The sequence below is a fragment of the Pectinophora gossypiella genome, chromosome 11 (assembly GCF_024362695.1).
Source record: "Pectinophora gossypiella chromosome 11, ilPecGoss1.1, whole genome shotgun sequence".
NCBI classification, from domain to species: domain Eukaryota; kingdom Metazoa; phylum Arthropoda; class Insecta; order Lepidoptera; family Gelechiidae; genus Pectinophora; species Pectinophora gossypiella.
Genome location: NC_065414.1, coordinates 9,932,745 through 9,945,542, shown reverse-complemented (window position 1 = coordinate 9,945,542; position 12,798 = coordinate 9,932,745). Strand labels below are relative to the sequence as shown.

Here is a 12,798-nt window from a genome sequence, read left to right as displayed (position 1 = left end):
TATTACATTGCGTGGGCGACAGCCTACGCTGCGTTTTTACCGACTTCAAAAAAAAATGGAGGTTCTCAATTCGACCTTATATTTTTTACAGTTGGTGGTCTTAGATAGAAATAATACATTGGACTGGATTAAGAAACTATATATATTTACTTTTTCACTCGCCTTATGTTTAATTTACGGGACTTCCCACGCAAATGGCATATACAGGAGAGCGGAATGGTGACGGTAAACGTAGGTTTCAAACATAAGCTCACAACTATATCCCAATTGGGGTAGTCAGAGGTACATCAATCTTTCTGTTAGACCAACGTGATAGATGATGAGCCGTATCGCCATCTATAATGGTCGAACCAACTGTGTTAACGCAGGTTATAAAGCCAGTAATTACAAAGGTCCTGTCTTTTTATAATACGTATACAGTTGACGTCTGCCTTTATTTTAATATCCTGAATAAATATTACGTTATTCTTTAAGCATTATTCTGTCTAGACAAAATAAAAATAGCTAGTTCTGATAAGCGACTTCTAAGAACCGATATCGATTCCGATTCTTGGAAGCAAAGCCGATGATAATCGCCGCTCTACAGTGATCGTGATAATATTTGTTTAATTTCCCCTTCAAATACAATTAACTATCAATAGCCTAAACACAATTTACCTGAGCAAATACATCATGCGTTTCTCAGGCAATTTCATTTTAATTATTCACTGACCTAATGGCTCACACGATATCGTAAAGCCGCTCACGTCTTACCGAGGGTCAATCCCATTTCCAAATGATACAATATAGGTCGTTGAATGGAGAATACTCGTAGCCATACGTATTCGTACCGCGTACGGAATAAGGAATTCAGCGAATGAATGACATTGAATAATCATCGTATTTTTCTTTTTAATTATAGCTCATAAAGTCTAAAGAAATGGAACGCGAGTTTCCCATTATGTTGTTCAGGGATATAAGAGCTTCGAATACTACTCATTTGAATAGAAATCGCGCAAAATTAACTTACGGTGGAACATTAATTGTCATCGCTGCAACTAGTACTCAGTGGCAACGGAAATTGAACGCGAAATCTCGTCATTTGAGTGACTTAATCTATTCAAATTATAAAACAAATACCTTTTGTGTTACGGTCGGCAAAGAACTCCTTTCAGAACACTGTCACTACACTTTGACGGTGTATGAAACGTCAGTGCTACGGCGGCGTAGCGTCTTCGTAGCGCGTAGCTCGATCGCGACTGAAGCGCTCGTAGCGGCTCTACGGCAGTACAGGATGCGCGCGCAGCCTCGCCCCTTCACACGTGAACCCAATACCAATCTAGTGTTTTAACATTTCGAAACCATTTATTTATAGTCGTCCTAAAATTATTAATAATTCATGCCAAGTATCGACATTCTATCAAGTACCTACTGCACTGAAAATAGTTAAAAATATGATCTTGGTATTCTTTTGAAATGTCTACAGTAAACCAGTGCGTAACGAAACCCTCACATTACGTCATTATATGACGACATTTAATGCTTTTCTCGCAATTTTTTCAAATACCTGGAAGCGATGACGAAAGTCATTAATTCGTGAAAAATGTAAGTTCATAAGTATAAATAATTCATACATAAACAGTTAATAGATACTTGAAACGTTATTTGAGTGTCCTGAATGCCGCCTACGCAACACCTACGAACACGTAATTATAGAGTAGTTTATTCAGGCTTGTCGAAATAATTTGCTAACGATTTAAGGATCTTATAAACCACACCTCTGATCTTTAACGAAGTTGGTGAATTGAAACATTATCACGAAACAACTTCAGCTACTTTTGGTAATTGGCTCCGATTCCTGCAGACACCGCCTAATTTTATTTTAAGTTATATCCATCATTTTCATATCCGTGGAAAAGGAAAGGGACGGATGATTCACAGCTCTTAATTTTAGGAAGAATGAGTAAATGAATGAATAACCCGAGCGAATCAAAAGGCACGTCCCAGGTATGCAATCCGTTTGACGTGCTGTCTACTAACTGTGCCGGGTTATTGACGGATGTAAAATTTTTAGACGGTTGGTTTAGATTTATGCTTAAAATTGACGTGTGTTCCATAAATTTTATGCTTGTCGATTACCCGTCCCTTTCCTTTTCGGCGGATAAGAAAATGACAGATATAACTTAAAATAAAATTAGGTGGTATTTACAGGAATTAGCACCATTATTTATTTAAATCGGTTACAATAAAATTAATTTATTTTTATTTTGGTATTGCATTGATGTTTTATGATAAATGTGATGAACTAAAGTAGTTTTGGTAGATTTAGCTACTTTAGTGATAGATGTTGATTTCATAATAATAACAAATGTCGAAGTACTAGTGGTCGTTGATAGACATAGTTAAACGAAAATATAATCTTGACTTAATAAATGTTCTTAATGTTCCTCCCCCCGCATTGGAGCAGAGTGGTGGAGTATGCTCCATACCCCCTCCGGTTGATTGAGGGGAGGCCTGTGCCCAGCAGTGGGACGTATATAGGCTGTTTATGTTATGTTAATGTTCCCACATTGATTTTAGACTTAGACTTGTTTGTATAAGGGACTGAGAGTGAATAAAAAACATAGAACACATTCAGTTTAACGGCCTCCGTACTCAAGTGGTTAAGTGTTATGCTCACGATCCGGAGGTCACGGGTTCGAATCCCGATGGGGACAAATCATAAAAGTCACTTTGTGATCCCTATTTTGATTAGGACATTACAGGCTGATCGTCCAAAAGTAAGTTGATTTGTACTTCGGAAGGCACGTTAAGCCGTTGGTCCCGGTTACTATTATACTGATTACTACTGACTTACGTACGTAGTCGTTACGTGAGTCATGTCAACGGCCTTTGTCGGCTCAATAATAACCCAGACATAATATGACACCAGGGTTGATGGTAATCCACCTCACACCCCACACGATAGAAAGAGTTGCTTATCTTCTAGGGCACGTCGTAAACTCCGACAGAGGGATTGTCTCCCTTCTAACATGATGGATAATTGTTATGGGTGATGAGGCTAATCTGTTCACCGTAAGGAACATCATATACATGTTAGAACTACGTATGGACAGTGGCTGCAAGTTGTCTTTGAATAATTGTAGTTCTGCCTACACCATTAGGGATTACGGGAATGAGTTTATGTAATGTAATGATGTATGTTTGATTTAGACAGATACAATGAAACGAAGTCCACGACCAACGTATTGGAACTTGGCCCTGTGCTAAGTAGATTCATTTCGCCGCCGAAACCCGGAACTTTTTAATTTCCAACTTCAGTTCGAAATCCCGGGGCACGAATGCAGAACAATACATATAGAACCGCCTGGAAAATGTGGAACTTTGTTACAGTTTAATACGTCTGTTACGTGGCATTTCAAGAAAGTTTATCGTAGCCATATGCATGGCTGAATACAATTAAGTGTATTGTAAAAAGGCTTTTATTATTCTTAGAATCATCCAAACGGCTCTCGATACAAAGGCCGAACTCCAATGCAAAGCTCTGCTGAGCTGTGTGAAAAACCTATATAATTTCCTACGCATTTGTAACGAACAAAATAATATACATAAGTTAAAATATATACCACGTGTCAATAACGACAGCTCAGCACATCTCCGCATTGGTAGAGTCTGAGCCTTAGTGTCTGGAGACGTCTAGAAATTCCAAGAATGCATGGTTTATTCAAAAGGTCACACTACGCAACATTTTGCGTTAAAGTACTCCGTACCACAGAATGAATAATCTATTTCGAGAAAAGAACATTTCGAGAAAAGGACATTTCGAGAAAAGGACATTTTGAGAAAGGACATTCTAAGAAAGGACATTTTGAGAATAGGACATTCTGAGAAAGGACATTTTGAGAATAGGACATTCTGCGCCCAGACGATCTATTTTAAGTGTGTATCCAATGTGTGGCGTACTAGTATTGTCGAAGTATATAGAAGAATAAATTGTTCATGAGCCAAACAGGTAGACGATGTCTGTATTTTTATTATTCTTGATCTATATTAACAGTTTTTGTGGGTCTCGAGGCCCGGGAAACGTTTAGAAGTCATTCTTAATTGATTTGGAAATATTTGGAATGATAAAGTTAGTCGTTTTACGTATCGATGTCCATGACATGGCGGCATGGCAGATGATTGTCTTTTATTTTTTATTTTGTCTCATCTCGATCAACTCAAATGTAGGTCATAGCATATTTTCCACTAGGCTGCTCCACTGCGTGCGAAGGTCTTAGGGTAATTCACGATATAATTATAAAAACAATCATGTATTCCTGTATACATCCATCCAATCATGTATTCCTGTATATATACATCGGAGACGGTATGGATTCCACCACAAGAACATAAGTTCACGACTATTCCAATGGGGTAGTCAGAGGTACATCCACTGCAAGATGAACTAAGTACCCACACCTCACCGAGCTTTCTGATTCCCCAACGTGATAGGCGGTGAGCCGTATCGCAGTCTATAATGGTTGAGACAACTGTGTAAGTGAAAATGACTTGCTTTAGAATATTTAATTTATATTGACGAGGTTCTACAATCTCATAACTCTCACCATAACCTCTCATAACTCCACTTAATTGCACCAATGAAAATCAGCTTATCTGCTTATCTGCTAAGCCCAAACCTGGCGATAGGGAATAATACCTAAACAACTATCCTATTCTGGGATATAATAGTCTGTGCAAACAACAAAACAACAATGAAATGAGCCTACGCCCGTAGTTAAATGTACCTACTGCACAGGTAATAGATGCTAGGATTTAAGGTTGGATTTTGGAGCGCATGGCTACCTCTAGAGCCTGTGACGAATCATCTGTCCGAATCAAAAAAGCGCCAGGGGCTTACGCTATTTTCAAATGTTTGTGTGTAGTGTAGAAATCGTATGCTTAACAGCGTAAGGGCCCTTTTTGTATCAATGATCACATGTAGTGTCGTCCATATCTCTCTCTCTCTCTTGATCTATCTTTCTGAAATAGATATGATGAACCGGACGGTGACAAGGCCGATTCAAAAAACCGTGTTGTTAATGAATTGCTTGCGCCGCTTCTTCCTCAACCATAGCATATTCCGAAACCATAGTATGTGATAGCACTTGTATGTATGTTAGAGCTGCGTCGCTACTCATATTTATATTCATTTATTGCATGTCACAAACATAATTAAGGTGGAACATAGGAACAAGGCACATGTGACGCCCTGCAAGGGCACGGCAATATAAAAGAGGCGACACGAGCTGCCTTATTATAAGATATTATCTAACGAAATATAATAAAATTAACTAATTAGGTAACAAAATTACATAACACAGCTGTTTATAATAAGTACACGTGTAAATATTAATAACAAAATTAGAAAAATTAAAAAACAACTAAATAAGAAAATAAAAATAGAGATATCGAAGCATTTATTTAGTTTATCTGCAAAAAAATCTTGAATGCTATAATTAGATTTGCCTACAAGGATTTTTCTTTAAATAACTCTGAAAGAGTGTAGGTTTGTCTATATTTTTAATGTGATTAGGGACAAAGTTATATAATTATCTTGATGACCATCTGGTGGGGGCTGGAGGAAACTAATTTTAATTTGGTGAATGGTGTTCACCAAACACACTGCACTGCACTGCTCTATTTTTCCCTAAAAAGTAACATGGAGGATGCTACTCCGACAAGAGCGGAGCTCTTAAATTAGTGATGTGACGTGACTGGTGTTAATAATTTATTTAGGTTTCTGTTATTTCTTTTATTATTATTTTGCAGCAGTGTGTGCATGTTGATGTTTTATAAAATAGGGTCTGCAGGATACAATTTGATCGATGTTAGTACGTCAAAGTGTCGACACCGAACGATTGGATCCTGACTTTTAAATGTTTTCTTTAAACAATTCACATACAAGATCCTTTTAAAATCTAAATTCCATTAAGTATTGTGTCTAGAAATCTTACGAGGTTAAAATAAACGAATTTTGTATTTTACTGTACCCTTATTTGTGATAATACATAAGCATAACATAACATAAGCTCACGTCTGTGTTCCCAATTCGGAATTGGATTTGGGGTTTATTTTGATCTTCTTCTATCGTGTGGGTTGTGAGGTGAATTATCAAATGGTGTCAGGGTTATTATTGAGCCACCAAAGGCCATGGCTCATATAACGACTACTTACTTACATCAGTAAGTAGTAACCGGGACTACTGGCTTACGTGAATTCCGAAGCACGGATCATCTTACTTTTTGGACAATCAGGTGATCAGCCTATAATGTCTTAACCAAACTAGGGATCACAAAGTGATTTTTGTGGTATGTACCCACCGGAATTCGAACCCGGGACCTCCGGATCGTGAGCCTAATGCTCAACCACTGGACCACAGAGGTCGTTGGTCGTTTATTTTGATAATACACTTGTGTAACACTGAATATTATTTGAACGTCTACTCAGCGCCCCCGAAATATTTCTAGTTCCAGATCCATGCCTGATAGATGGTAGATAAATGCGACGTATTCCTAAATATGGTTTCGCCGTAAACCTAGATTAAGTTTAGACTGAAATTGCTACGTCGTACACACGGTGGATATGCACTGGGACTCATGAGCTGTGCCGCTGATGAACATTTTAGGGTTGCAAATCTTGAAAAGGAATGAATCATGATTTAACACAAAGACAATATACTAAAAGTACTTAATATAACGTAAGCTCCCAATTGGGGTAGTCAGAGATACACCCGTCGCTAGATGAACTAAGTACCCACACCTCACCGACCTTTAGACCAACGTGGTAGGTGGTGAGCCGTATCGCCGTCTATAATGGTCGAGCCAACTATGTGTGTGTGTGTGTGTGTGTGGTGTGTGCGTGTGCGTGTGTGTGCGTGCGTGCGCGTGTGTGTGTGTGTGTGTGTGTGTGTGCGTGTGTGTGTGTGCGTGTGTGTGGTGTAGATTTTTGCATATTTCTCCTCATTTGCAGTGTCCACTTACTCTATAAATAAATAAAAGTATACATTGCACAAAATGAAAGTGACAGTTTTTTATCACATTGCCATTTTAAATACAGCTTACTTAGGTCTTATATGCTAAATTAAAAGAGCATTATCTATCACACAAAGCCAAATATACAATGTATATGTAAGGTGAGAGGTCAACCTGTATTAATGTACACAATAAAGAGTTTAGTAAGAGGTAACAGTCGTAAACTACAATATCTAATACTCACACAAGCATTCTATTTCATACTTGTACATAGGCTTAAACCTTGCAAAACGACCCGTGTGTTCCTATTATAGAGCTCGAAACAGATTACACTTCCTGTACAATATTACTGCATCTTCATAAGCAATCGAGTGACACCCCTGCAAGCACATAATTTAACTGCCAACAAGATTATCCAGCCTCTACTCGCTTCTATATCTCAATTTTTAATTTTCCTAGCGAATACTTAGGTGGTTTACTTTGTATAAAATATGATAGAATATGAATAATATATACATATTTACCTGCATTTAATATTCATTTATAACGTTTTTACATAAATATTTAATCAATCTTTTAGAAAAAGCAGTAAGTGTCGCTATTAACCAAATTGGGGAATAGGCAACAAAAAAAAACAGGTTTAATTCACTGTAAAAGTAAATATGTAGCATCGCAGACCCTTCATCTAGAATGATTTCTTCACGTATCCGTCTCGCGAAATTTTTCGGGATCAACCCCGAAGCATAATATTCGAGATTGACGGGATTGGACGAATCTCTTTAGAGTTATACTTTTTGTTTTGATTATGCTGATTTCCAAAGAAAACTTAGTTATTTAGTTAGTAATATTGAAGAAAAAGGTTTTTGCTTTCTTTAAAAAAATATTTTGTTTTCATTAACCTCACTATCACAAACAAGCAGTTTTCATCGTTTTTAGCCATTCCAACTTTACATTTTTTTATGAACTAGACGAGATCCCATTCAAGATTGACGGGATTGGGCGAATCTCTTTCTTTGAGTTATACTTTTTGTTATGATTATGCTGATTTCCAATAAAAACTTAGTTATTTAGTTAGTAATATTGAAGAATAAAGGGTTTTATTATGTTTCAAAAAATATATTGTTTTCATTAGCCTCACTATCACAAACAACCAGTTTTCATTGTTTTCAGCCATTCTAACTTTACATTTTATGAATTAGACGAGATCCCGTAAATTGGTATTTCCAATCCCGCGGGATTTCGAATTTGCGATCTCGAGTCGGGATTGCATTCCCTACTCGGAATACAACTCGGGTATACTGACCGAATCGTGACACTCACGAAACGTGTCCCTCATTCGGCGCTATCTAGGGGTTACATTTTTGGTAATTAAATCTACGTACGCGACCTGTTTATTACATCTTATTTGAAATTGCACTTAAGACTTAGCTGAGCGCATATTTTTTTTTTTCTATATAAGGTGCTTTAACCAATTCAGCTAGAAAACACAATGAAAAACATGATATTATTATATTAGTAGGTAAGGTTTTCCTTTTAGTGGGTTTCTTCTCATCCGGCCCACGCTTCCTGTTATTCTTCGTTATTCGTTATTCTATCGTTATACAGTTTTCGTGATAATAATAATGTACCTACTATCAATCTAATAAAACATTTGTATACTGAATTTTGTGATAGAAGCATAGAATATAGAACGGTAATTGTCGATCCGCACGGATTCGTATCGAACACCGAACTAGATTTACCTTACCCCATCTGGGTCTTACTTACATAATACACTACACATTGACATTATCGTACACGCGCATCTGTGTGTGTGTGACGTTTGACACCATACGATTTAAGACTAAACTATGTTCGAGGGGGTTGAGGTAAACCTAGCACAGACGCTGGTGGGGAGCGGAGGGTCGCCGTTCTATACGTAGTATTATTCCTTATTCTATGCTTTAGTCTAAATGGGCGTAAGCCGCTAAGGATTAAGGTGGAGCGAGCGGGGACTGTCTTGTCTCGCTCACACTTACGCGATAAGGCGGCACACGGTAAGAATGTCATTTTAATATAGTGTCCGGGGTGCGTAATTAGAAATGCTAGTTCAATACATCCCCGCTGGCCGTGACGAACTGAAGTAGGGTTTACTGGCGTTTTGAACTAGCATTTCTAAATACGCGTCCGAGGTGAGACAGAAGTCTCTTCAGCTGGACGCTTACGCCCACGGGTTTAGCCCACGTTGTTTGCACAGGGTGAGAGAAACAGACTCCAAAGTCAATTAGTTCATTTCACGGTAGTTGTCGGGACTCCCGACTCCACTTACAGTTCAGTGACTCCTTCAAAGGTTTCTGACTCAAGCGTCACGTTATAAATATATTTACAAAATTAATCCTAAACTTAATCAAAGTTAGTCTAAGTACTTACGTTTAAAAATACACAAAATCTACTTAATATAACCTCAAAATTGGATGCAAGTTGTTTTCTGATTACCCTAGATTTTCATAATTGTATGCTTACAGGCATCAATAAGCATATTATACTTTAGTGCCATGTAATTGAGATAAGATTTAAACTTGTGTACGTGATATTTCTCATGCATGGCCGTGTAGAATCACAAAAATAATTACCTAATAGGCTTGCTAGCCTATTAGGTAATTCAACAACGCTGCTGCGTTGTTCCTCTAAAAGCCGGGAGCAGGACCTAGGGAAATAAAGGTACCTTCCTGACGTACTGCGTAAGCATGTATTTGATACGTCCGGTACTGGTGATACGGCTCACCATCTACTCGTAGATGCACCACCACCGAGATTCATGCATCACGCTACTCGTATCACGCTGGTCTAATCTCGGTCTTCTTCTTCTTGTCGTGTGGATTGTGAGGTGGAATACCAGGCTCATCAACCCTGGTGTCAGGGTTATGATTGAGCCGCCAAAGGCCCCTGACATGGCTCATGTAACGATTACTCACATCAGTAAATAGTAACCGGGACCAACGGCTTAACGTGCCTTCCGAAGCACAGATCATCTTACTTTTCGGACAATCAGGTGATCAGCCTGTAATGTCCTAACCAAACTAGGGATCACAAAATGATTTTTGTGATATGTCCCCACCGGGATTCGAATCCGGGGCCTCCGGATCGTGAGTCCAACGCTCAACTACTGGACCACAGAGGCCGTCATCTCGCCATCTCGGTGAGGTGTGGGAACTTATTCATCTTGCGTTGGATGTATCTCAGACTACTCCTATTATAGTCGTGAGCTGACGTGTTATGTTTATGTACAGTCATGAGCAATATCATGTAACTTTAGAACCCTGTCGCACTATCATGTTTGACATTTAATGAGACTTACGGTTAAATTTGTCAAAAAAGTTAATGTGACATGGTTTCAAAGTGTATATTAGTACTCGTGCGTGACTTTGCGGTCACCGACCCCGCCGGCGTGGTCGATGATTTCCCTCATTTAGCGCTTATCGCTATCGACCCACTAGGGTCGATTAATTCTTTCAAATATTTTTCCTCTCAGACGACGCCCTGAGCCGAGGTTCGCGCCCAACTGGGCACCCTCAGGCCTGTTATCTTAATCGATGTATCGGGTGAGAGCCTTCAACGCTCCCCATTTGCCCGGCCAAGTAGTTAATGCCATCTGCGGCAAATCTACAATAAGTCACGTCAAAAAAAAAAAACTGTGCGGTCCTGGCGCAATCTGCGGAAACATCCCACGCAGATTGGCGAATCCGATTATCCTTCCACTACGACAAGTCCAATTAATTACAAAGGATGTGCCATCGATACGACAATGACTGAGGCTATAACTCACCGAGACGCCATGGCCACGTTGCCAGGAAATTCATATTGAAATGTCTTTGTTGCCAAGTGTATTTGCCATACACTTCAATATGAATTCTTTGGCGACAGTTGCCGGCACCGACGTGGCCATGGCGTCTCGGCAGGCTACGGTCCTAAACCTTTCCGAGTGTTACATTCAGTTGCCACTTTATGGGTACACTTGATTTAAAAGTTCCATTTTTTAATTTTAAATGAACAAAAGACTTCATCAAACGATTACTTGGTCGACTAGACTATATAAAATCTGACGATTTCATTAAACTTAATACTTATTTACTTTACGTAGTAAATGGATATCTTGTCAATGTTAATTTAAAAGTACGTACAATACTGAGATGGAAAGACATTGAAACGTTTTAGTCTAGCTAATAGGAATTTACTATTCTGGAAGCCATATAGTAGTGTTACTTGGAAGAACGTTTGTTTATACCTAGGTTTAGCCAGCTAATCTTGTGACTACATAGGTACTCTAGCTTCTTGGACGGCTGCGAGCATCAGGAGAACGGAATATTTCTAAATCTTTAAGAAAAATAACAACAGATATCAAAGGGTTACGAATATATTCCCAATTATTAAGCTAGTCAGGTGTACATCCATCGCAAGACGAACTAAAAAAATGATAACCTCCTTCTTTTTGAAGTCGGAAAGAGATGAAAAATGAAAATGTGATGATGAAGAATGATGGAAAATTTACTCCCATATTATTATCGCCAGTGTATCGAAACATATAGGTATATTTTTACTTTCTAATTCAACGTGAATGATTGTTTATCATTCCTTCACGCTCAGTCGAGCGTAGAAGCGCCCACGCCCAGACAGGTCGAGAAACAATAACCAACTTTGGGAAAACATTAACAATTTTAGGTACAGGGGGGTTAAAAACGCCACATTGAAACAATTTATCTAAAAAGCAATATTGCAATTTGACATTTGTGCATATAAAAGGAAGTGGGCAATGCAAACGCTAAATAGCAATATTGCTTTTTACACGAATTGCTTCCATGTGGCCTTTTTACCCATTTGTTTGCATTTAGTTACACCCCGGACACTTTATACAAAACGCGTGGTTTTACAGAGACACTACACATTGGCGTTATCGTACACGCGCATCTGGTCTGACCCCATACGATTGAAGACTAAGAAGTAAGACCGAGGGGGGTGGGGTAAACCTAGCTCAGCCACTGGTGGGGATCGGAGAGTTGCCGTCCGATACGTAGTATTCACTTGCATGAATAATGATCAAGAATAAATTCTCTGGTCTTAGCATACCTATGGAAACCAGGCGTGATCTGAATCTATCTACAAGAACAACTTCTGCCACCGTTAACTTGTACGGGGGCCCCGTAGCATGGTGCATCCATTTCACGCGCGTGCGTTAAATTAACCTACCCTATTGGCTACGCGTTGTATAAAAACTAATTCTATTGGCTTAATTATCGTGTCCCATTTATTATCATGTAATAACTGCTGATAGCTGAAGTCTACTAACCGAAATATGTTATTCATTTAACAACATCCAACTTAAAGGGTCTCTGGAGACAACTCACCAAGTTCCTATTCCGAAATGCCTTGATAACGTAACATAGCTCACGACTATATCGCAATTGAGGTAGTCAGAACAAGATGAACTAAAGTACCCACACCTCACCGAGCTTCTAGACCAACGTGATAGGTGGTAAGCCGTATCGCCGTCTACAATGGTCGAGACAACTGTGTTAGTGAAAACCGCTGCCTTGATAAACAGTTATAACTCTTCGAAATCACAGCAATAAATAACTTGTAATTAAACATCAGTCGATTACCGACCCCGTTAGGTTCCAGCAATGAAATACCACTGCGCCGACCCAAACCGAGGTCTGGTTCAGATAAATTATCGCCAACCAGATAGTTGCATGCGCGTGAATTATCACCGTCAAGGTTGGAAAGATTGAAATTAACGATTGTTATGTAAATCTACGTATAATTTAGCTTA

General features: G+C 38.8%; 1 protein-coding gene across 7 annotated transcripts in view; it reads right to left on the bottom strand.

The window, feature by feature from the left end:
- Window positions 1-12,798, bottom strand: part of LOC126370563 (endophilin-A) — an 83,209-nt gene that overhangs the window by 45,447 nt on the left and 24,964 nt on the right. Inside the window, exon 1 of one of the 7 annotated variants that reach the window (XM_050015482.1) lies at window positions 1,120-1,213. The exons of the other annotated variants lie outside the window; for them this stretch is intronic. The gene's annotated coding sequence lies outside the window, so the exon portion shown is untranslated. Of the gene's footprint in view, window positions 1-1,119; window positions 1,214-12,798 lie in introns of those variants that run through there. 7 annotated transcript variants of the gene reach the window in all.